Genomic DNA, 27,379 nt, shown 5'->3' with positions numbered 1-27,379 from the left:
GGTTCCCTGATTCAAGGAGCCACTGAACACATGGGAGACTGGAACAGGGTCTTGTTCCCAGAGGCCTGTCTCTGGGGGGGCACGCTCTGTGGACACACACTCTCAGAGACATCAGCTGAACCGTTCTGTGGGCTCTTGTGTGCTTACCTGTCACCTGCTGACTGTGCATTTCTTCACCACCAACATGCAGAGCTCTCTGGCCACTCGCCCACGAGCCACCTCCTGGAGCAGTCACAAAATGGTCTACAAGATTCTAAGTCAATCAGGCTCTTTCTGCTTTCTTCTCAGCTCTTGTTTTGTATATCAACAGTGTCACTGATATTTTTTTTTTCTTCTTCTTCTTCACCTGGATTCTCTAGCAAAGGGGAGGCTAGGAACTGGCCCAATATACAAGGATCCTTCCCCTTTCTTCTCATTTCTTCATTACTGTCTCTCAGTTCTGTATCAGAAAAAAATCCATGGGCCAAGTTAGTGAAAACAGATCTCTCACTGCAGAGGGGGAGAAAGAGAGACATCGACAGACCAAACAACAATTATTTTAATTGGGTGGGAAGGACAGGAAGACTTGAATGGATTCTTCCTCTACTCGAACACAAATGTAGTCAGAGAGCAATGAACTCTCGATCGTGGTACATCCTAATGGTAGTCAGGAAGGAATAAAGCAATCTGAGGTGAGGAGATGGGCTGGGCGGCTGGTCATCCCACATCTGAGATGACATTCTCAGCTGGCTTTTAGGTGAACCCTTCTATCTCAAATGAGGGACTTTAAGATTCGTTCACAGTATAACCACTTTCAGCCATCACTTTCTCTGATATATATCATTCATAAGCAAAGAGTTAAATGTGCTCATTTTGGATATTTCCTGAAAACCAACTCACTAATTCACAAAGCCTTGGGAGTATCTCCCTACAAGATGCTTATTAATTACAAAGTTAAAATTTAAATCTACATTGGAGAACCCTCACAGACACCACCCTAAACACATGGTCAAAGTCTACCTCACTAGTAATAAAATGTGTCAACATCCTGTACCTTTTTGGAGCTTCCCTGGAGCTCAGCCATAAAGAATCTTCCTGCCAATGCAGGAGACATGGGTCTGAGTGTTCAATCCCTGGGTCAGGAAGGTCCCCTGGAGAAGGAAGTGGCAACCCACTCCAGTATTCTTGCCGGGGAAATCCCATGGGCAGAGGAGCCGGATGGGTAATAGTCCATGGGGTCTCCAAAGAGTCAGGCATGACTGAGCAACTAAATAACAACAACAAAGTATGCTGTAGAAGAATTTCCGTAATAAGGTTAGTTCACACATCTTCCACCTCATATCGTTACCTTTTCTTTCCTTTTGTGGTCAAAACATGTAAGATCTACTCTGGTAACAACTCTCAAGTATACATTACAATACTCTACGGTATTAGAGTCACCATGCTATATATTAGACCCCTAGAACTTAGTCATCTTATGTTTATGTCTTTCGACCAATACCTCCCCAACCCCCTCCCCCCTCAAACAACAAACATTCCTCCAAGAGTTTGGCATTTTTAGATTCCACATACAAGTGAGATCGTACACTATTTGTCTTTATCTGAAGTATCTCACTTAGAATATGCCCTCAAGCTTCATCCATGTTGTTACAAATGGAAGGATTTCCTTCTTTCTCATGGCTGAATAATATGCCACCATACATATACATATAGAATACATATGAATATATATATATATATATACACACACCATAGATTTGTTATCCACCTTTATTCATCTGTCAACAAACACAGATTCTTCTATTTCTTGGTAGTTTCAAATAATGCTGCAATGAACACTGGGGTACAGAGAGCACTTCAACATACTGATTTCATTTCCTTTGGCTTATTTCCCAGAGGTGGGGATGCCAGATTATATGGGAGTTATCTTTCACTTTTTGACTTATTATCGTAACAGTTTTCCATAACGGCTAGGCCACATTCTTTGGATTCTAATCTCAGCTCTGCCACATATTAAAAGGACTTAACCTTCCTGAACCTCACTTCTTTTTGTCTATAAAAATGAGACGGATTAGACTAAATAAAATGACAGATAAAGGAAAGGCATTTTGGCAGTCCTTGTACTAGGTTTAAGGAAGACAGATGACTAAATCATAGTAGGTGCCCTCTGGGTTGCTCGAGCATGATCTCCAGGTTCCGTTTTAGCTTCAGCTTAAGAAGCTCTATGGTCCAGTTATTAAAATTGTAGGTTCTGGGGTCTAATCTAGGACACTGTTTAAAAACTGGCCCTGCCGTTAACTTAGCAACATAACCTTGAAAGACTTTCTCCTTTCAGCCATTCATGAAAGTGGAGATAGTAGTTACTCCAAAGTGACAAGGTGAGCTTAAATTAAACAATGCAGCCAAGGTGTTTCAGACAGTATGGTATATAATAAATCACTGCCACTAGCACTTATTCTTTTTCTAGCATTTGTTTATCAATGAAGACACCACTGCTTAGGGCTGGATAATTCTTCTTTAGGAAAATCTTTCCAAAGAGTTCCTGTAACGTCCCCCAGGTCATTGGAATAAACCAAACCACCCCACATATGTTCAAACATGGAGAGAATACTCTTATGCCTCCCGGTTAAGGACTACATACATAGCAAACTACTTCTAAGGATTTGTTTATTTTTGTGTTCTAAGTATAACACTGTGACTAGCACACAACTCAGTAAACACCTTTAATAGAAATGGGTACAGAATGAATAAAACAATATGACTATATAGATATGCTGGAAATGCCACCATTATAAATTTATGCCTTTTGTGTGTGTGTGTGTGTGCTTCTATTAAATGTCTAGAATCCCTCATTAAATTGCAGGTAGTTCCAAGGGGAAATTGGAGAAGGCAATGGCAATTGCCTGGAAAAGTGCCTGGAAATTTTTTTTCCTGGAAAATCTAGCCTGGAAAATCCAGTACTCTTGCCTGGAAAATCCCATGGACGGAGGAGCCTGGTAGACAACAGTCCATGGGGTCTCGAAGAGTTGGACACGACTGAGCAACTTCACTTTCACTTTTCACTTTCATTCACTGGAGAAGGAAATGGCAACCCACTCCAGTAATCTTGCCTGGGAATCCCAGGGACAGCAGAGCCTGGTGGGCTGCCATCTATGGGTTCGAACAGAGTCGGACATGACTGAAGCGACTTAGCAACAGTAGCAGCCAAGAGGAAATACTCTCAGCTGTTACTAACTACTGTCAATGTGGGTGGATGCCAGCTGTGACAAAAGCCCTGCAGGAGTAGTTCATGGGACAGGAAACATGGAGAGACAGTAGTGTTCAATATAAATTCAAAACTGAGAAGCTTTGTATGGTCTCTAACTGTCTCTCTGCAAAAAATCTGCACACAAAAATAAGAACATGTGTGACAATGTGAGCCCAATGGGAGACACATCTCTTACCTCTCATTTTATTTTAAAAGAAATTGAAACCCAAGTTCCCTTTCCATCTATCATCTTCTTGCCCTCTTTCTTCCTTACAGAATTACACCACATCCCATAGTTCTCTTTCCTCCCTAATCAGTCTTCCTGAGAAACTAAGCTGAACATTTTTATTTAATATCTGTTTTCATTTAATTAGTCAAATTCTTCTCACAATTCTTTGAAAATTCATTGTCCCACCCAGGAACATTCAATAATTTTGTCCTCAACTCTAAAAGTCAGGGGCCTCATGTGTTCTTTGGTTTTCTTTCCACTTCTCACAAAGCACTTTACTCTGAAGAACATACCTATTCTCGTGGACTTAACAATGACAACTTATCTTTATCTGATTATTTACCATTAGAAACCCCAAATTCACAGTTTAATTCTGTAAAAATATTCACTACACAACTGACAATTTATAAAAATTAGTCTCCATTTCACATGCCTCCCTACTTAACACAAAGATCTCCTAATGCATTGAGACAAGTGAGGTAGCATTCACTAGTTAGTACATGTAAACAACTATTTTCACTATGAAACACAAGAGCAAATCTATTTCAGAACAGAACTGCACTTCTTGCAAATGATGCAGGATTTCATGATGTCAAAACACAGTTCAGAAACTTAGAAAAGCACTTGTATGGAAGAGTTGCTCTAGTGAACAAATGAAGATAAATTTACAAGGCTGATGACAGAATTGGTGACTTGAAAGACTTCACAAAAATTGCTTGAGTATCAAAAAATTAGGAGACTTAGAAAAAAAATGATGAACCCTCACGTATGTTTTGCAAATTTTGCCCTCTTTATAACTGTGCCATAATGGTAAAGCTGAGAGCTTCAATAGCCAAAATAATCTTGAAAAAGTACAAGGTTAAATGTCTCACACTTTCTGATTTCAAGCTTATCACAACGCTATTGTAATCAAAACATGTGGTATGTGTATAAATACAGACAGAACAATGGAATAGAATAAAGAGCCCAGAAATAAACCCTCACAATCATAGCCAAATGATTCCTGATAAGGAAGCTAAGACCATTCAATGGGGAAAAAAAAAAAAAAACTTTTCAACAAACAGTTGTGGGAAAACTAGATATCCACATGCAAAAGAACAAGTTGTAGCCTGACCTTACATTATAGACAAAAAGAACTGAAAACGGATCAAAGATCTAAATGTAAGACCTCTATCTAGAAAAGTCTTAGAAGAAAACAAAGAAGAAAAGCTTCATGACATATTCCATTGTAATTTCTTAGAAATTTGGGGAAAAATTTTGTTTTAACTCCACCTTTTTAGGATCCTTGGCTAACTCTAAAAATCAAATTGACCAGCACAGAGTAATAGGAGAAAGCATATAAATTTATTAACATAAGTCTTAAGAAACATGGGAGCCTTCATAAGAAAACCAATATCTGAAGAAACAGTGAAACTTGAGTGTTTTCACACTAGATTTGATGAAGAGTGGATAGTCATGAAGAAATATAATAGGCCAAGGAGCATGAGGTGAGTGTAGTATACTAGGGAAAACTTAGCAAGGCCTCTTTGGAGTCTTTCTGGCATCCTTTTGTCTTTGGCAATGAGGACACACCTTTGCTTCTATAGGGAAAGCACTTGTCACTTAAAAGTATTATGACCTATGTCAGGGTTGAAGGGTGAGCAGAAGGACAAAGTAACCTTCCTACTTCTGCTGTTTTCTCAGAGTCCTTCAACTTAAAATATAAAATATGCCAAGGTGTCATATTTTAGTGTAGCATGGTCTGAATTCCGTAAGACATGACACCGAAAGCATAGACAAACAAAGTTAAAAGAGATAAACTGGACTACACCAAAATGTAAAACTTTTGTGCATCAAGGACCCAATCAATAGTGAAAAGACAACTCAAGGAATGGAAGGAAACATTTGCAAACCATTTATCTGACAATGAGTTAAAATGTAGAATATAAGGGCAATTTCTAAGATTTAACAACAACAGAAACAAAAAGAACATAATAAAAAATGACTAAAGGATTTGAAAGAAGTTTCTCCAAAGAACATATACGAATGGCCAATAGGCACATGAAAAGATGTACCACTTCTCTAGTCAACAGGGAAATGCAAATCAAAACCACAGTGACACATCCAGCTCATACCCACTGAAGTAGCTGCTATAAAAAGAAAAAAGAAATAAAAGAAAAAGGAACACCTGTTGACAAGGATGCTAAAAAAAGGAAATCCCTGTGCACTATGTTGATATTTATTTCTTTATGGCGGCACTGGGTCTTTGCTGCTGGATACGGGCTTTCTCTAGTCGCCACAAGTGGAGGAAACTCTCTGGATGCAGTGTGTGGCCTCAGCAGTTGCAGTATATGGGCTCTAGAGCACACAGGCCCAGTAACTGTGGCCCACAGGCTTCACTGCCCCACAGAATCTGAAATCTCCCCAGACCAGGGGTTGAACTCGTGTCCCCTGCACTGGCAAACAGATTCCTAACCACTGGACCACCAGACAACGCCCCTTTTGCACTATTAATAGGAAGGTAAAATAGTGTAGTCACCATGAAAGAGCATGGTGGTTCCTCAAAAAATTAAAAATCAAATTTCTGTATGGTCCACCAAGTCTACATTTGGAATATGCTCAGAAGAATTGAAAGCGTGGTCTTGAAGAGATGTTTGTACACCCATGTTCCTAGCAACACTACTCACAGAAGCCCAAAGGTGGAAGCAACTCAAAGGTCCACTGATAGATGAATGGATAAACAAAATCTGATGTAAACATATAACAGAATAGTATTCGCCATAAAAAGAAAGTTCTGACATGTGTTATAACCTGTACAAACCAAAAGGACAGAATACTAAAATAATCCAGTAACACGGAAAAGGAAATGGCAACCCAGTCCAGTACTCTTGCCTGGAAAATCCCATGGATGGAGGAGCCTGGTTGGCTACAGTCCAAGGGGTCACTAAGAGTCAGACACAACTGAGCAACTTCACTTTCACTTTTCACTGTCACGCATTGGAGAAGGAAATGGCAACCCACTCCAGTATTCTTGCCTGGAGAATCCCAGGGACAGGGGAGCCTGGTGGGCTGCTGTCTACGGGGCTGCACAGAGTCGGACACGACTGAAGTGACTTAGCAGCAGCAATCCAGTAACAAAAAGACAAATACTGTGTGTTTGATTACATTTACAGCAAGTATCTAGGTACTCAAACTCAGAGACACAGAAAATATAATATAATGGGAACTTCCCTAGCAGTCCAATGGTTGAGACTCTGCCCTTCCACAGCAGGGAGCATGGTTCAACCCCTGGTCAGGGAACTAAGATCCCACATGCCTTGTACTATGGTTAAACAGTAAAAAAATAAATAAATAAATAAGAAAGAAAGAAAAGAAAATGTCACAGTGGTGGTTTCTAGGAGCTAGGCGGAAGGAGACATGGAGAATTGTTGTTTAATGGTGATGGAATTTCAGTTTTGCACGACTATAGATTTCTGAAGATTGGTTGCATAACAACGAGAAGATAATTAACACTACTGAACTGCACACTTCAAAATGTTTCAGATGGTATTAATACATTTTCTATTATGTGTCTTTTACCACATTTAAAAAAAATCAAAAAGATAGTTCAAGGGAAACAAAATAAAAAATGTCAAAGAATCTTGCATTCAGATTGCTTGCTAAAAGAATCTTTAAAATTTCATTACATGTTGAAGAGTCAAGACTGACTTTTTTACCACGTGTGAAATTTGTGCATAAAAGACCAGATAAAACTCAAATCAATATACCAATGATTTTTGTGTGTTTTTTTAAAACTTTGTGATGACAAAAAGATTAGAAAATAAATGTACATTTACACAATTTTTTAGAAAGTAAGACAGAGTGCAGATTCCTAGAGACTAGTGCTCAGATTCACTGGGTATACAAAACAGTGACAATAAGAAATTAATTCTTTGCTCATTCTAGGAATTAGTGGACAGATGGAATTAGAATAGACATTTTTTTAAATATAAGATACAAATAACTGTAATTACTTTTTCCCTTTTAAGTTTTTCCACTATTTACAGGTATGTAGCCTTGTTCTTTACAAAGTTATTTAAATGATCTTTCCACTTTAAATCTCTGGAAAATAAAGACCTCCTTCAGTTCTGTCCTCCATGCAGATGACTTCCAACTCCATCTGTGGACCAGAGCAATCTAAGTTTTCTAAATGCCCCGGACATTTTACTTAAAATGTTTCTCTATTAATTCATATTCAACATAAAAAGTCACACCTATCATTGCCCTTCTAAATATTTCTTTCGCTCTTCTTAATGCCATCGTACATGCCACACCAACTTAAGTGAAAATACTGCTGTTATTCTGTCTTCTTCCATTTGCTCACCTGTCATTTAATCTGTCCAAGCCCTGCTGATTTCTCTTTTGAAGGCTTTCATCTGCACTCCCTTTTCCTTCCCTCCAAGGCTCCTTTTGTTCTGACCCTTACCACTCATGCCTGCTGCTGCTAAGTCGCTTCAGTCATGTCTGACTCTGTGCGACCCCACAGACGGCAGCCCACCAGGCTCCCCGTCCCTGGGATTCTCCAGGCAAGAATACTGGAGTGGGTTGCCATTTCCTTCTCCAATGCATGAAAGTGAAAAGTGAAAGTGAAGTCGCTCAGTCGTGTCCGACTCTTCGCGACCCCATGGACTGATAACCCCAACAAACTTCTCTTTTGCCTCCTCACTTCTTGAATTTTTTCCTGTTCTAATTCTACCCAAATACATCCCTGTTAATCTTTTTCATTATTGTTGTTTGTGTGGATGTTTTTGGTTTTTGGCAAGGACACACAGCATGTGGGATCTCAGTTCCCTGACCAGGGATGGAACACACGCCCGTTGCATTGGAAGCTCAGAGTCTTAACCACTGGCTGCTGCTACTGCTGCTAACACTATTAATCGTTTAATGCGACTCTGCGACCCTATATTCATCTTCCCACCAGGCTCCCCGTCCTGGGATTCTCAGGCAAGAATACTGGAGTGGGTTACCATTTCCTTCTCCAATGCATGAAAGCCCAAATGAAAGTGAAGTCGCTCAGTCGCGTCCGACTCTTAGCGACCCCATGGACTGCAGCCTACCAGGCTCCTATGTCCATGGGATTTTTCCAGGCAAGAGTACTGGAGTGGGGTGCCATTGCCTTCTCCATTAACCACTGGGCCACCAGGTAAATCCCCAACACTATTAATCTTTTAAGGCTCTCTGCTAAAGCAATGCCAAAACACTATATTCATCTTCCGCAAACTTGCTTTTGCTTTTCCTATCTCTTGGCTTTTACATCATTACCTCTTCATGTTTTCTACCTCTCCAAATCCTATTCAGACCCCAATGCTGCCTTTCTTATGAGCTCAAGACTAAGTGTGGAACACAATTTTGCTTACATCCTTCAGAAGGCAATTTTCCATGCATGTAAACCCAGAAGTAACATACCAGGATGCTTCTTAACTGTATAATCATGACTAATGTGCTCAGTCTTCATTCCAATACCAAAGAAAGACAAGGCCAAAGAATTCTCAAACCACCACACAATTGCACTCATCTAACACGCTAGTAAAGCAATGCTCAAAATTCTCCAAGCCAGGCTTCAGCAATACCTGAACCGTGAATTTCCAGATGTTCAAGCTGCTTTTGGAAAAGGCAGAGGAACCAGAGATCAAATTGCCAACATCCGCTGGATCATCAAAAAAGCAAGAGAGTTCCAGAAAAACATCTATTTCTGCTTTATTGACTTTGCCAAAACCTTTGACTGTGTGGATCTGACCTGCTGCTTGAGAAACCTGTATGCAGGTCAGGAAGCAACAGTTAGAACTGCAGAGCCCAGGAAGCTGATTTTGGTGACCTGATGGCTGGACCTACAGTTAGCGAGCTTTTGTCCGTGATTTTGTGATTTTGTTGATTTTTTCCTTTTACTCTCTTTTTTCTTTTTCTTTTTTTCCTTTGTTATTTTCTCATTTTTTAAATTTGTGTCTGATCATTTTTTTTTTTCATTTTTAGTTTCTCCTCATTTTTTTTTTTTTTTTCCCATTTTTCCCCTTAGTTCTTTTTCTCATTTTATCTTATTTTTTTTAGTTAGTGTAGCTAGTATTAGTAGAGAGAGTATCATTGATATAGTTAGAATATTTGGTATAGATAATATTGTTAGCATAGATAGTATAGTTAGTGTTAGCACTGTTAGTACCATTGGTATACTTAGCAAAAGTTTGTATAGTTAATACTTTATTAGCATAGTTAGTGTTAGCACTGTTAGCACAGTAGTGAGCATTAATATAGTTGTATAGCACTGTTTGCATATGCAGTATTGCTAGAACAGTTAGGATTCTTAGTGAGGGCTTAGTGGTAGTGAGTATACTTAGTGGTATAGTTAGCATAGTTAGGTAATTAGTATAGCTTAGTGGTATTTAGTAGTAGTTAGTATAGGCCTGGAGAATCCCAGGATCCAGGACCTCAGCAGTGGGCCATCTCCGCTAACAAGATTGCTCATATTGATTATTATGAGATATTTCAGACAATTGGTGAAGGCCACATCGCCAAAGTGAAGTTGGCCCAGCATGTTCTGACCAGGGGAGAGGTATCTATCAAGGCCATTAACAAGACAAATCAGAGCTCCTCCAGCCTAATGGAACTGTTTTCAGAGGTTAACAGCATGAGAATCTTAAACCACCCAAATATTGTCAAACTCCTGGAAGTGATTGATACTGAGGAGACTCTGTTTATAGTAATGGAGTACCTCAGCGGGGGAGACTTGTTCACCCACTTGGAGGCCAAAGGCGCACGATGGAGGGGGGGAGGCCCGAGGCCTGTTCCGCCAGCTGGTCTCGGCTCTGCAGCACTGCCACCAGAGGGGGCGTGGTGCACTGGGACTTGAAGCTGGGCAACCTCCTCCTCGATGCCAACAACAACGTCAAGATCTCTGACTTGGCCTTAGCAACCAGTGGCACCCAGGAAAGAAGCTAGACACTTTCTGCGGCAGTCCTGCATTCATGGCCCCAGAACTCTTCCTGGGGATGCCTTACACAGGCCCAGAGGTGGATGTGTGGAGCCTCGGCGGCGTCCTGTACACCATGGTAACTGGATCCCTCCCTTCAGGGGACAAGATTTCTGGGAGCTGCGGCAGCGTGTGCTTAGGGGGCAGTACCATGTGCCCAAATATCTATCCAATGAGATAACAGACTTACTAGAAAGAATGCTAATGCTCAGCCTACCAACAGAGGTACTTTAGATGATGTTTGGCAGCATCCATGGGTGAACATGGGCCAGGAGGAGCCACTCCCACCAGCCTGTGAAGAGCACCCTGGGGTGACAGTGGAGATGATACTGGGCTGGTGCAGGGACCAAATCCAGGGCTTAGACATAAGCAGTGGCAGTGACATGAATGAACCCAAGGTGAGGGCCCACACCATCACTGTGAGGCCGGCCATGACCTCCAACCTCAGCAGCCAAGAACATATGCCTCCCCCAGCCCTGAGATGTCCATGCTTATTCCTGCCTGGCTTTGGGAGACCATTCAGCAGCAGGAAAACCAGGAGTCAAGGGAGAAGACCAGAGAGCCTGCCACTCCCCACCCTGCCCGGAAGCGAGGACCGTCACCCCCAGCCCAGCCCCCACCACTTGCAACACCCGCGATGACAGCAGCCCCTGAGCCACCAATCACGCTGGTGACCTCCACGACACGTGCGGGACCAGGCTCACCTGCGACACCTGCAGCAGGCGTGACAGCAGCCACACCCGTGATACCAGCGTTACCCGTGGCACCAGGGACACCCGTGACACCATCAGCACCTGCGACACCATCAGCACCTGTGACAGCTGCGATACCAGAGGTACCAGCCTCACCTGTGATGCCTGCAGCACCTGTGACACCAGCCACACCTGTGATCCCAGCCTCATCTATGACGCCCTAAGCACCCAGGACACCACTGGGGCCTGCAACGTATAGATGACACCCGTGGCACCTGCGATACCTGTGACACCTGTCACCAGTGACACCTGCCTCACCAGTGACACCAGAGGCACCCGTGACACCAGTGGCACCCACGCCACCCATGATACTCATGCCACACCCGTGACACCAGGGGCACCCGTGACACAGATGGCACTCATGGCACCTGTGACACCTCCAACACCAATGGCACCCATGACATCGGTGGTAAAGTCCCAGAAGGAATCCACTGCCTCCCGGACGTGCCTGATGTGGGAAGCTCCACCCTTGTTGGGCAGCCTGAGAATATGTCCCCAGTCACTCCCTCTGGCCTCACCCAGAAAAAGAAGGGGGTGGCTGGGAGAATCTGGAGATGTCTATCTAAATATCTTTGCTGTGGGCTGCCCAGCATGAGGGCTAATAATAAAGTGATACAAGAAACAGCCAATGGATGACCTGCCAAGCTCCCTGGGACCTGGTCATGTTCCCACCTGGATGATGGGATTCAAATCCAGCACCTCCACCGCCTTCAGAAAAGCCTCCTATCCAAAACCCTGGCCAGCTCAGATGATGCTCTGGAGTGGTCTGGGCGACCAGAAGAGGCACCACCCTGGCCTGGCTGCCCCTCCTCCCCTGCTGGGTGAAACTTCAGAGACTGGACTGTCCCCTGGGGCATGTCCCCCACCCCCCACACTTCTGTCTTTCATGTTGGTGGGGGAGGGGATAGTTATTGCCAACTCCTTGGTTTTCTCTTGGTTCAGTCTTACTAAACTTTATGCTCCAGAAAGATGTATTGCACTGCTTTGCGTTCTCTCTGGTTAGAGAAGTGTGTAGTCATGTAGTACTTAGCGTTAATGACCTAAGAATTAGTGCAATCATTCCCAAGAGCAAATATTGCTGCCCTGCACTGCAGGCAGACATGCAGAAAGAGTGTATTATCCCCCTGCACTGACATTACCTAATATTTTCAGAAGGGGCAAAGGAAACTTTTGGTCCCTGCGCTAGGGCTAAAAGGACCGGGACGTCTAGGATAGGATAATAAGTCCTGTGAACCAGCCAGTGTGTGGTGTGGTCAGGCCCTGTGCGGATGACTTTCCTGAATATCCTGCAGGAGCTGGGCTCTCTCCTTCCCCTATGGGGAGGGACCCTGATGTGTGGCGTTTTTAAAATTTTTTTGATGTGGATCATTTTTACAGACTATTGAACTAAATAAAATGACGGGTAGAGGAGAGGAATTTTGGCAGTCCTTGCACTAGGCAGAAGGAAGAGAGATGAATGAATCATAGTCTGTGCCCTCTGGGTTTGCTCACGCATGTTCTGCATTCTCATGCATGCAGATATCCATGTTCTGTTTTACCTCTACCTTAAGAAGCTCTATGTGCCAGTTATTAAAATTGTTATTAAATTGTTATTAAATTATTATTCAAGTAATAAATATTTATTACTTAAAAATTACTAAAATTAAAAAATAAATTATTTAATTGTCATTAAAATTATAGGTCCTGGGGTCTAATCTAGAACATTGTTTAACTGATTCTACCATCTAATTAGCAGCATAACCATGAAAGACTTGTTTATCCTTTCAGCTATTCAAAAAAAAGTGAAGATAGTATTTACTCTGAAGTGTCAAGTGAAAGTGAAAGTGTGAAAGTGAAAGTCGCTCAGTTGTGTCCAACTGAGTCGTGTCCATGGAACACTCTAGGCCAGAATACTGGAGTGGGTTGCCATTCCCTTCTCCAGGGGATTTTCCCAACCCAGGGACTGAACCCAGGTCTCCCGCATTGCAGGCGGAATCTTTACCAGCTGAGCCATAAGGGAAGCCCAAAATGTCAAGGTGAAGTTAAATTAAACAAGGCAGGTAAGGTAAGCTTAAGACAGTGCAGTATAATAAATCATTGCTACGAGTATTATACTTTTTCTAGCATTTGTTTATCAATGGAGACACCATTGCTTAGGGCTGGATGATTCTGCTCTATGCAAATCTTTTTAGAGTGTTTCTGCCCACTAAATACCAGTAACGTCCCCAAGTCACTGGAACAAACCAAACTGTCCCCAGATATGTTCAAACATGGAGAACAAACTATTATGCCTCCTGGTTGAGAACTTAGATAGCAAACTTCTTAAGGACTGGTTAATTTTCGTGTTCTCAGTCTAATACTGTGATGAACACAAAACTCAATAAACACCCTCAATAGAAACAAGTAGAGAATGAATAAAACAATATGACTTTATACATATGCTTGAAATGCCTCCATATATATTTATAACTTTTGTTTTGTATATGGTTCTACTAAATGTCAAGGATCCCTCATTAAATTGCAGGTAGTTCCGAGGGGAAATACTCTCAGCTGTTACTAACTAACGTCAAGGTGGGTGGATGCCAGCTGTGATAAAAGCCCTGCAGGAGTAGTTCACGGGACAGGAAACATGGAGAGACAGTAGTGTTCAATATAAATTCAAAACTGAAAAGCTTTGTATGGTCTCTAATTGTCTCTCTGCAAAAATCTGTGTGTTAAAATAACATGTGTGATGATGGGAGCCCAATGGGAGACACATCTCTTACCTCCATTTTATTCTAAAAGAAATTGAAACCCAAGGTCCTTTTCCATCTATCATCCTTTTTTCCTCTTTCTTTCTTACAGAATTACACCACATCCCATATTTCTCTTTCCTTGGTAATCATTCTTCCTGAGAAACTAATCTGAAATTCTTTATTTAATACCAGTTTTTATTTAATTAGTCAAATTCTTTTCATAATTCCTTGAGAACTCATTCCCCAGGAATGAATGCTCAATGTTTTTGCCCTCAACTCTCTAAAAGCCAGTGGACTTCTGAGCACTTTGGTTTTCTTTCCAGCTCTCTCAAAGCACTTTATTCTCAAGAACATATCCATTCTCATAGCCTCAACAATGACAACTTATCTTTATTTGAGTACTTACCATCAGAAACCCCAAACTCACAAAGGTTAATTCTGTAAAAAAGATTCACTACACAACTGACAATTTATAACAATTAGTCTACTTTTAAGATCCCTCCCCACTTAACACACAGATCTGCTAATGTACTGAGACAACTGAGGCAGCATACACTGCTTAGCACATGCATACATCTATTAGCACCACGAAATATAAGAGCAAATCCATTTCAGAAAAGAATTGTACATCTTGTAAAAGATGCAGGATTTCATGATAGCAAAGCACAGTTCAGACACTTAGAAAGGCACTCATATGGAAGAGTTACTTCCGTGAACAAATGAAGATAAATTTACAGGGATGATGACACGACAGATACTTCAAAGACTTCACACTGATTTCAGTATCAAAAAATTAAGAAAGATTCTTAGAAAAAACTGATGAACCTTCACAAATGTTTTACAGATTTTGTCCTCTTTGTAACTGTGTCATAACAGTAAACCTGGAGAGCTTGAATAGCCAAACAATCTTGAAAAAGAACAAGGTTAAAGGTGTCACACTTTCTGATTTCAAGCTTCTTGCAAAGCTTCCATGGTGGCTCAGACAGTAAAGAACATGCCTGAAATGCAGGAGACCATGGTTCAATCCCTTGGTCTACAAGATCCCCTAGAGAACGGAATGGCTGCCCACTCCAGTATTCTTGCCTGGGAAATCCCATGGACAGAGGAGCCTGGAGGGCTACAGTCTATGGGCAGCAAAAAGTCGGACACAACTGAGTGATTATCACGCTTTCACACTGTAATCAAAAGTGTAGTATTTTCATAAATGCAGGCAGAACAATGGAATAGAATAGAGAGCCCAGAAATAAACCCTCACAATCATAGGCAAATGATTCCTGATAAGGAAGCCAAGACCATTCAGTGAGAAAAAAAGACAGCATTTTCAACAAAGGGTTGTGGGAAAACTAGATATCCACATGCAAAAGAACAAGTTGTTCCCTTACCTTACAATATATAAAAAATTAACTGAAAATGGATCAAAGATCTAAATGCAAAACCTAAATCTATAAAAGTCTTAAAATACAGAAGAAAAGCTTCAGGACATATTTCACTGTAATTTCTTAGAAATTTGGGTGAATTTTTTTTTTTTTTTCCACCTTCTTAGTAATCCCTGGCTGGCTTTGAAAATTAAATAAGACAAAACATAGGAGAAAATTATAAATGTATTTAATATAAGTCTTAACATGGGAGCCTTTACAAGAAAATCAAGATCTGAAAGAAACAGTGAAACCTGAAAATTTTTACACTAGATTTGATGAAGAGTAGATAGTCATGGAGAAATATAATATGGCAAAGAGCAGAGGTAAATGTAGTATACTGAGGGAAACAGCCTATTTGGAGTCTTTCTGGCATTCTTTTGTCTTTGGAGATGAGGATGCACCTTTGCCATCTATAGAGAAAGCACTTCTCACTTAAAGAGTATTATGACCTACTTCAGAGGTGAAGGGTGAGCAGAGGGTCAAAGTAACATTCCTGCTACTGCTGTTTTCTCAAATTCCTTCAACTTAAAATGCCAAGGTGCCATATTTTAGTGTAGCATGGTCTGAACTCTGTAAGATATGACACCAAAAGCATAGACAAACAAAGTTAAAAGAAATAAACTGAACTACACCAAAATGTAAAACTTTTGTCCATCAAGGACATAATCAATAGAATGAAAAGACAACCATGGAATGGAAGGAAAATTTGCAAACAATGTATCTGACAATGAGTTAAAATCCAGAATATACAGAAAACTGTAAGATTCAAACAACAGAAACAAAAACAACCTGATCAAAAATGAGCAAAGAACAGAAAAAACATTTCTCAAATAAGATAAATGAATGGCCAAAAGCATATGAAAAGATGACAACATCTCTAGTCATTAGGGAAATGCAAATCAAAACCACAGATATCCAGCTCATACCCATTGAAGTGGCTATTATAAAAAGAAATATAAAAAGGGAACAACCATTGACAAGGATGTAAAAAGCTGGAACCCTTGGGCACTGTTTTTTTATTTTTTATTTATTTACTGCACTGAGTCTTTGTTTCTGGGCATGGGCTTACTTGCCCTGCAGTAGGTGCAATCTTCCCAGACCAGGGATCGAACCCTTGTCCCCTGAATTGGCAGGCAGATTCTTAACCACTAGACCACCAGGGAGGTGCCTTTTGGACTATTAATAGGATGAAAAATAGTGCAGTCACAATGGAAGAGCATTGCAGTTCCTCAAAATATTAAAAATTAAATTGCTGATTGGTTCACCAATTACATTTGAGTATACTCTCAGAAGACTTGAAAGCATGGTCATGAAGAGATATTTGTCCACTGATAGATGACTGGATAAACAAAATGTGATGCAACTCAAATGTCCACTGATTATATGAATGGATAAACAAAACGTGATGCATGCATACAAAAGAATAGTATTCAGCCATAGAAAAGAAAATTCTGACATGTGCTATAACCTGCATAAACCTAAAAGACATTATACTAAAATAATCCAGTAACAAAAAGACAAATACTGTGTGACTGATTACACTTACAGCAAGTATCTAGGTACTCAGACTCCGAGAACAGAAAATATCATACAGTGGGGACGTCCCTAGCAGTTCAGTGGTTACGACTCTGCACGTACACCACAGAGAGCCCAGGCTCAACCCTGCTCAGGGAACTAAGACCCCACATGTCTTGTAGTATGGTCAAAAGTGAAGGGGAAAAAAGAAAGAAAAGAAAATGTCACAATGGTAGTTTCTAGGTGCTAAGGGCAAGGAGACATGGAGAGCTGTTGTTTAAGGGTTATGGAGTTTGAGTTTTGCAAGACTGAAACTTCCTGGGTATGGTTTGCACAACGATGTGAATGCACTTAACACTACTGAACTGCACCCTTGAAAATGACTGAGATGGTATTAAGACATTTATATTATGTGTCTTTCACCACAATTTTTAAAAATATCAAGATAGCTCAAGGGAAACAATGATAAAAATCTAAAAGGATCTTGCATTCAGATAAGTTACCAAAAGTCTTTAAAGTTTTATCCATGTTGAAGAGTCCAAGACTGACTTTTTCACTATGTGTGAGATTGTGCATAAAAGACCAACAAATCTCAAATCAATATACCAATGATTTCTTTAAATAAAAACACCAGGTGATGACAAAAAGACTAGAAAATAAGTCTGCATTTATACAGTTTTTTAGAAAGTAAGATGGAGTGTAGATTTTCAGAGACTAGTGCACAGATTCACTGGCTATATGGAAACAGTGACAACAAGAAATTAATTCTTTGTTCATTCTAAGGATTAGTGGCCAGTTGGAATTGGAATACAAATTGTTTTAAATGTAAGATACAAGTAACTGTAATCACTTTTTTCCTTTAAAATTTTTCCACTATTTCCTGATATACAGTGGTGCTCTGTATGAAACTATTTAAATGATCTTTTTACTATATATCTCTGGATAATAAAGACCTCCTTCAGTTCTGTCCTCCATGCAGATGACTTTCAACTCTATCTTTGGGCCAAAGCAATCAAAGATTTCCAAATGCCCCTGGACATTTTTACTTAAAAATGTTTCTCTATTAATTCAAATTCAACATAAAAATGTCAAACCTATCATTGCCCTTCTAAATATTACTTTCCTATTTCTCAAAGTTATCATACATGCCACACTAACTTAAATGAAAATACTGGTGTCAGTCTGTCTTCTTCCATTTGCTCATGTGTCATTTAATGTGTCCAAGCCCTGCTGACTTCTCTTTTGAAGGCTATCTTGCATCTGAACTCCCTTTGTCCTTCCCTCGTTTCTCTCATTCTGACCCTTACCACTCGGGCCTAGGTGAGCACAACAAACTTCTCTTTTGCCTCCTCACTCCTTCTATTTTTTCCTGTTCTAATTCTACCCAAATTCATCCCTGTTAACCTTTTGTGTTGCTCTTGTTGTTTATGTGGGTGCTTTGATTTTGTTTTTTGGCAGTGCCACACAGCATGTGGGATCTTAGTTCCCTGACCAGTGATCATACACACACCCTTTCAATAGGAAGCTCAGACTCTTAACCACTGGACTACCAGTTAAGCCCTCAATCCTGTTAATCCCTTAATGCAGCTATGCTTCATCCAAAACACTATATCTTTTCTTCCACAAACATGATTTTTTTTCCTATCTCTTGGCTTTTATATCATTATCTTCTCCATGTTTTCTAACTCTCTAAATCCCATTCAGATCCCAATGCTGCCTTTCTGATGAGCTCAAGACTAAGTGCTCTCTCCCCAGGAACACATTTTTGCCTGTATTACTCAGAAGGCAATATTCTATGCATGTAAAACCAGAAGTAAGAGACCAGGATACTTCTTAATTATATAATCATGACTCATGTGCGGTGTGTATGACAACCAATAGTTGCTATTTACTGAATACACAATATGTTAATCACTTTCTATTTACTAATAATACCGACCATTTGTTGAGCTTTTTCTTACGTGCTTGATCCTAAACACACTACATAAATGAGTCCAATAAAAGTTCTGTAGGCAGGATTATTCACCCATTCCAGTCCATCTTGGTTCGCTGATTCCTAGAATGTTTTCGTTCACTCTTGCCATCTCCTGTTTGACCACTTCCAATTTGCCTTGATTCATGGACCTCACATTCCAGGTTCTTATGCCATTATGTCTACTACCGTGGGCAGGAATCCCTTAGAAGAAATGGAGTAGCCATCATGGTCAACAAAAGAGTCTGAAATGCAGTACTTGGATGCAATCTCAAAAACGACAGAATGTTCTCTGTTCATTTCCAAGGCAAACCATTCAATATCACAGCAATCTAACTCTATGCCCCAACCAGTAATGCTGAAGAAGCTGAAGTTGTGAAGACCTGTGAAGACCTACAAGACCTTTTAGAACTAACACCCAAAAAAGATGTCCTTTTCATTATAGGGGACTGGAATGCAAAAGTAGGAAGTCAAGAAACACCTGGGGTAACAGGCAAATTTGGCCTTGGAATACGGAATGAAGCAGGGCAAAGGCTAATAGAGTTTTGCCAAGAGAACGCACTGGTCATAACAAACACCTTCTTCCAACAACATAAGAGAAGACTCTACACATGGACATCACCAGATGGTCAACACCAAAATCAGATTGATTATATTCTTTGCAGCCAAAGATGGAGAAGCTCTATACAGTCAGCAAAAACAAGACCGGGAGCTGACTGCGGCTCAGCTCATAAACTCCTTATTGCCAAATTCAGAATTAAATTAAAGAAACTAGGGAAAACTACTAGACCATTCAGGTATGACCTAAATCAAATCCCTTATGATTATACAGGATCATATAGAAGTGAGAAATAAGATTTAAGGGACTAGATCTGATAGAGTGCCTGATGAACTATGGACAGAGGTTCATGACATTGTACAGGAGACAGGGATTAAGACCATCCCCATGGAAAAGAAATGCAGAAAAGCAAAATGGCTGTCTGGGGAGGCCTTAAATAGCTGTGCAAAGAAGAGAAGTGAAAAGTAAAGGAGAAAAGGAAAGATATTTCCATTTGAATGCAGAGTTCCAAAGAATAGCAAGGAGAGATAAGAAAGCCTTCCTCAGTTATCAACGCATAGAAATAGAGGAAAACAACAGAATGGGAAAGACTAGAGATCTCTTCAAGAAACTTAGAGATACCAAGGGAACATTTCATGCAAAGATGGGCTCGATAAAGGACAGAAATGGCCAAACAGAAGCAGAAGATATTAAGAAGAGGTGCCAAGAATACACAGTAGAACTGTCCAAAAAAGACCTTCACGACCCAGATAATCATGATGGTGTGATCACTGACCTAGAGCCAGATATCCTGGAAGGTGAAGTCAAGTGGGCCTTAGAAAGCATCACTACAAACAAAACTAGTGGAGGTGATGGCATTCCGGTTGAGCTATTTCAAATCCTGAAAGATGATGCTGTGAAAGTGTTGCACTCAATATGCTAGCAAATTTGAACAACTCAGCAGTGGCCACAGGACTGGAAAAGGTCAGTTTTCATTCCAATCCCAAAGAAAGGCAATGCCAAACAATGGTCAAACTACCGCACAATTACACTCATCTCACAGGCTAGTAAAGTAATGCTCAAAATTCTCCAAGCCAGGCTTCAGCAATATGTGAACCGGGAACTTCCAGATGTTCAAGCTGGTTTTAGAAAAGGCAGAGGAACCAGAGATCAAATTGCCAACATCCACTGGATCATCAAAAAAGCAAGAGAGTTCCAGAAAAACATCTATTTCTACTTTATTGACTATGCCAAAGCCTTTGACTGTGTGGATCACAATCAACTGTGGAAAATTCTGAAAGAGATGGGAATACCAGACCCCCTGACCTGTCTCTTGAGAAACCAGTATGCAGGTCAGGAAGCAACAGTTAGAACTGGACATGGAACAACAAACTCGTTCCAAATAGGAAAAGGAGTACATCAAGGCTGTATATTGTCACCCTGCTTATTTAACTTATATGCAGAGTATATCATGAGAAATGCTGGGCTGGAAGAAGCACAAGCTGGAATCAAGATTCCTGGGAGAAATATCAATAACCTCACATATGCAGACGATACCACCCTTATGGCAGAAAGTGAAGAGGAACTAAAAAGCTTCTTGATGAAAGTGAAAGAGGAGACCGAAATAGTTGGCTTAAAGCTCAACATTAAGAAAACTAAGATCATGGCATCTGGTCCCACCACTTCATGGGAAATAGATGGGGAAACAGTGGCTGACTTTATTACTGGGGGCTCCAAAATCACTGCAGATGGTGATTGCAGCCATGAAATTAAAAGACGCTTACTCCTTGGAAGGAAAGTTATGACCAACCTAGATAGCATATTGAAAAGCAGAGATGTTACTTTGCCAACAAAGTTCTGTCTAGTCAAGGCTATGGTTTTTCCTGTGGTCATGTATGGATGTGAGAGTTGGATTGTGAAGAAAGCTGAGTGCTGAAGAATTGATGCTTTTGAACTGTGGTGTTGGAGAAGATGCTTGAGAGTCCCTTGGACTGCAAGAAGATCCATCCAGTCCATTCTAAAGGAGACCAGTCCTGGGTGTTCATTGGAAGGACTGATGTTGAAGCTGAAACTCCAATACTTTGGCCACCTCAGGCAAAGAGTTGACTCATTGGAAAAGACCCTGATGCTGGGAAGGGTTGAGGGCAGGAGGAGTAGGGGACAACAGAGGATGAGATGGCTGGATGGCATCACCGACTCGATCGTCATGGGTTTAGGTAAACTCCGGGAGTTGGTGATGGACAGGGAGTCCTGGTGTGCTGCGATTCATGGGGTCGCAAAGTCGGACACTACTGAGCAACTGAACTGTACTGAACTGAGGCAGGATTATTAGCCCATTTTTCCAGGCAAGGAAACTAAGGTAGAGAGAAAACATACAACTTAACAAAGAAAGTTGCTAGTAATAGTGGGAAGAGCTAGAATTCAAACCCAGGCAGTTCAGATGCTCAATCCACACTCTTGACCACTACCCTGTGTTAAATTATAATGTGTCGTTTAATTGTACAGTAACCCACCAAGATATATATTGACTTACCCACTTTGAAGATTAACAAAATGAAATCCAAAGAAGACAGGAAATATCTTCAGTCACAGATATGATTAAGTGGTAATGCTCAACTTCACACCCAGGTCCATCAGACTCCATTAAACATTATTTTATATGCTTGTGCTCTTGAGATCAACACAAGTGTGTTCAAAGGCTGAAAGTGAAGTGAAAGTCACTCAGTCATGTCTGACTCTTTGCGACCCGTGGACTAAACAGTCCATGGAATTCTCCAGGTCAGAATACTGGAGTGGGAAGCTTTTCCCTTCTCCAGGAGATCTTCCCAACCCAGGTGTCGCAACCAGGTCTCCCGCACTGCAGGCAGATTCTTTATCAGTTGATCCACAAGGGAAGCTATGGGAATTAAATAAGACCGTGCATATGTTTTATAAATGCTAAATATACCATAATGATGTTGGATTGAATTTCCTGTGAACACAGTCTTTTGTCACCACCATGCCTATTAACATTAAACAAATAGTCTCTAAATTTTAATCCTATACGTCTATTGGTCTGTTTGTTGGTCTTAAAATGTAATAGTTCATGTATAAATTCAATATATGCATTACTATACTAATAAATCATGAGTCTGTCACATATTAGCTAGTTGTTCCTATGCCAGTTTCTTATCCTATCTGTTCTTCAGCTTCCTAATTCTTTAAATGGGGACAATAGTATATATATATTAGGTGCTGTGAGAGTTAAGCTAATTAATAGAAGTAGAGCATTTGTAACAGTACCTGGTACACAAGAAAGTGCATAAAACACCAAAATTAACTGTGATTGTGTCTATAAGAAAATATACAAAAATAAACTTTAAAGAAAATGAGAAATATGAGCTAAATAAATTTTATTTTAGTGTACTGATTAATGATATAAACTTTCCTGTCTTACCTAAAACTTTAGCAAGAAAGTATAATTGAACATGTACCACTGCTTTTTAAAGCCTGGGTATAAAACTTTGTGAAACAGTGGTTTGATGGCTTGGTTCTAAATCTCTTTTGGTTTTTAATAGCTGTCTAATTGAAAAATATACATCACAAAGAAACACAGGTCCTTATGGAAAAGTATATCCATATACAAGTCTTGGGGCTTCTCTGATAGCTCAGTTCGTAAAGAATCTGCTTGCAATGCAGGAGACCCCAGTTCGATTCCATGGTCAGGAAGATCCCCTGGAGAAGGGATAGGCTACCCACTCCAGTATTCTTGGGCTTCTCTTGTGACTCAGCTGGTAAAGAATTTACCTGCAATGTGGGAGACCTGGGTTTGATCCCTGGGTTGGGAAGATGCCCTGGAGAAGGAAAAGGCTACCCACTCCAGTATTTTGGCCTGGAGAATTCCATGGACTGTATAGTCCATGGGGTCACAAAGAGTTGGACACGATTGGGCAACTTTCACTTTCATATAAGTCTTATATTTGATCAATGAATTTCCATCTTCTATAATGTTAATCTCTTTTTTTACAAATTAAAAAAGGTATTTAGTATTTATATTTTCTACAGATGACCTTAAAGCCTACCTGAAGTATTCATTTGGACAGTTTTTTAGGAAATTAGAAAATGCATTTTCAAAGCATTATTAACATTGAAATATGAGAGTTTTACAGGTAAAATGAATCAGTCTTAATCAGGAACAAAAGCCCCATAGTGATGGAAATTTTTTTTATATATGCTTTCAAAATACTTTCTCCAAAGCATGAGGTTTCTTGTTTTTTTTTTTTTTTAAGCCATTATTTTCTCATTTATTGTCAAAAATGTCACTTTTATTTCAAAAAGATTGGTTAAGTGGGCATATTTTGTCCAAAAAAATTGGTGCTAGATAACACAGCACCAATAGCTATTGCTTTTAGCTCACAATATATCCAAGAAAGAGTTCAAACCCAGAGGGGCTATGCTTTTCTTCCATTGTTTCATTGTTGTTAGTATTGACCTAAATTGTTAGGGTCATCTTGACCAGTAGATTCTTTGCAGAAAATATTTTAAGTCACTTGCACATTTTAAGAGTGTTCATTTATCATAATCAGTAATGCAGTGTATAAATCCATTTGACCAAGAACATGTAAACTAGAACATATCACTGTATGTTCAGAATAAGGAGGCCATCAATAACTCTGAGTCACAGAGCTCACACTTTCCTTGCAAACCATTGACACAGAATCACCCACTCTCGTGACTGAGTGACAGAGCCAGTATCGATCATATATTCAATACTAGCAAAGTTTGGTGTATTTCTATTTTCTCAAGATTAAAAACTAAATAGAAATTGGAGTTCTAAAACCTGGTGCCTCAGTGGTAAAAATAATCCGTGTGCCAATGCAGGAGACACTACTTCAATCCCTTGTGGGCAAGAGCCCCTGGAGAAGAAAACGGTAACCCACTCCAGCGTTCTTGCCTGGGAAATCCCACGAACAGAGGAGCCTGGCAGCCTACAGTGCACAGGGTCACAGAGAGTCAGACATGACAGCGCCTAAACAACAACAAAACGTTTTCTTCAGGCACCTTAAGGGACAACCTTGCACATCCCTAGAATGTACACACCCTATATTGGAAATGACTGCACTAAGCTGTCTCATGCCAACAGTGACACCACATGGTCACCAAGGAATAACACAATTTATGTTTTTTCCCAGACCTCTATTCTTCCCATTAAAGAGACTCAAGCACTCACAGCTTGCTTCTTTCGACTGAAAGATAAACTCCCCAGGTCGGTAGGTGCCCAATATGCTACTGGAAGAGTGGATAAATAACTCCAGAAAGAGTGAAGAGACGATCCAAAGCGAAAAAAATGCCCAGTTGTGGATGTGACTGGTGATGGAAGTAAAGTCCGATGCTGTAAAGAAGAATATTGCATAGGAACCTGGAATGTTAGATCCATGAATCAAAATAAAATTGGAAGTGGTTAAACAGGAGATGGCAAGATTGAATATCAGCATTTAAGGAATCAGCGAACTAAAATGGACTGAAATGGGCAAATTTAATTCAGATGACCATTATATCTACTACTGTGGGTTAGAATCTCTTAGACGAAATGGAGTAGCCCTTATAGTCAAAAAAGAGTCCAAAATGCAGTACTTGGGTGCAATCTCAAAAATGACAGAATTATCTCTGTTTGTTTCCAAGGCAAGTTTATTTCAGTTCAGTCGTGTCTGACTATTTGTAACCCCATGGACTGCAGCACGCCAGGCTTCCCTGTCCATCCCCAACTTCTGGAGCTTGCTCAAACTCATGTTCATCGAGTCGGTGATGCCATCCAACCATCTTATCCGCTGTTGTCCCTTTCTCCTCCTGCCTTCAATCTTTCCCAAAATCAGGGTCTTTTTCAATGAATCTTTTCCAAGGCAAACCATTCAATATCACAGTAATCCAAGTCTATACTCCAACCACTAATGCCAAAGAAGATGAAGTTGAACAGTTCTATGATAACCTGTAAGATCTTCTAGAACTAACACCGAAAAAAGATGTCCATTTCATCATAGGGGACTGGAATGCAAAATAGGAAGTGAAGAGATACCTGGAGTAACAGGCAAGTTTGGCCTTGGAGTTCAAAATGAAGCAGGGCAAAGGCTAATAGAGTTTTGCCAAGAGAAAGCACTGGTAAACACCCTCTTCCAACAACACAAGAGACAACTCTATGCAGGGACATCACCAAATGCTCAATACTGAAATCAGATTGATTATATATATTTTTTTCACCCAAAGATGGAGAAGCTGTATAGAGTCAGCAAAAATAAGACCGGGGGCTGACTGTGGCTCAGATCACGAACTCCTTATTGAAAAATTCAGACTTAAATTGAAGAAAATAGGGAAAACCACTAGACTATTCAGGTATGACCTAAATCAAATCCCTTAGAATTATACAGTGGAAGTGACAAATAGATTCAAGACATTAGATCCAAAAGACAGAGTACCTGAAGAACTACAGACAGAGGTTCATGACATTGTACAGGAGGCAGTGATCAAGATCATCCTCAAGAAAAAGAAATGCAAAAAGGCAAAATGTTTGTCTGAGGAGGTCTTACAAATAGCTGAGAAAAGAAGAGAAATGAAAGGCAAAGGAGAAAAGGAAAGCTATAGCAAGGAGAGATAAGAAAGCCTTCCTCAGTGATCAATGCAAAGAAATAAAGGAAAACAATAGAATGGGAAAGACTAGAGATCTCTTCAAGAAAATTAGAGATACCAAGGAACATTTCATGCAAAGATGGGCACAATAAAGGGCAGAAATGGTATGGACCTAAAAGAAGGAGAAGATATTAAGAAGAGGTGGCAAGAATACACAGGAAAAAATTGTATAAAAAGGTCTTAATGACCCAGAAAACCACGATGGCATGATCACTCTCCTAGATCCAGACATTCTGGAATGCAAAGTCAAGTGGGCCTTAGGAAGCATTACTATGAACAAAGCTAGTGGAGGTGATGGAATTCCAGTTGAGCTATTTCAAATCCTAAAAGGTGATGCTGTGAAAGTGCTGCACTCAATACGCCAGCAATTTGGAAAACTCAGAATGGCCACAGGACTGGGAAAAGGTCAGTTTTTATTCCAATCCCAAAGAAAGACAATACCAAAAAATGTTCAAACTATGGAAGAAGTGCACTCATCTCACACAGTAGCAAAGCAATGCTCAAAATTCTTCAAACCACACTTCAACAGTACGTGAACTGAGAACTTGCAGATTTCAAGCTGGGTTTAGAAAAGGCAGAGGAATCAGAGATCAAATTGCCAACATCCACTGGATCATAGCAAAAGCAGGAGAATTCCAGAAAAACATCTACTTCCACTTTATTGACTATGTCAAGGGCTTTGCATGTGTGGATCACAACAAACTGGAAAATACTTCAAGAGGTAGGAATACCAAACAACCTGACCTGTCTCCTGATAAATCTGTATGCAGGTGAAGAAGCAACAATTAGACCTGACATGGAACAATGGACTGGTTCCAAATTGGGAAAGGAGTATGTCAAGGCTGCATATTGTCACCCTGCTTATTTAACTTATATGCAGAGTACATCTTATGAAATGCAGGGCTGGATGAAGCACAAGCTGTAATCAAGATAGGCAGGAGAAATATCAATAACCTCAGATATGCAGATGATACCACTCTAATGGCAGAAAGTCAGAGGAAGTAAAGAGCCTCTTGATGAAAGTGAAAAAGGAGTGAAAAAGCTGGCTTAAATCTCAACATTCATAAAACTAAGCTCATGGCATCTGGTCCCATCACTTGCAGAGAGATGGGAAACAATGGAAACAGTGAGAGACTTTATTTATGGGCTTCAAAAATCATTGAAGATGGTGACTGCAGCCCTGAAATTAAAAGATGTTTGGTCCTTGGAAGAAAAATCTATGACCAACATGCTGCTGCTGCTGCTGCTGCTGCTAAGTCTCTTCAGTTGTGTCTGACTCTGTGCAACCCCATAGACAGCAGCCCACCAGGCTTCCCCGTCCCTGGGATTCTCCAGGCAAGAACACTGGAGTGGGTTGCCATTTCCTTCTCCAATGC

The 27,379-nt window shown here is 40.4% G+C and overlaps 1 long non-coding RNA gene across 2 annotated transcripts in view; it reads right to left on the bottom strand.

Moving 5' to 3' along the window:
* LOC138990713 (uncharacterized) overlaps positions 1-27,379 on the bottom strand; it is a 99,890-nt gene that overhangs the window by 52,619 nt on the left and 19,892 nt on the right. The window contains exon 2 of one of the 2 annotated variants that reach the window (XR_011466800.1): positions 21,877-22,042. This is a non-coding gene — a long non-coding RNA (uncharacterized lncRNA). Of the gene's footprint in view, positions 1-21,876; positions 22,909-27,379 lie in introns of those variants that run through there. The other variant, XR_011466799.1, reaches the window with a different exon arrangement.

This window comes from Bos mutus, chromosome 14 (assembly GCF_027580195.1).
Source record: "Bos mutus isolate GX-2022 chromosome 14, NWIPB_WYAK_1.1, whole genome shotgun sequence".
NCBI classification, from domain to species: Eukaryota; Metazoa; Chordata; class Mammalia; order Artiodactyla; family Bovidae; genus Bos; species Bos mutus.
This window is presented reverse-complemented; position numbering and strand designations above follow the sequence as displayed.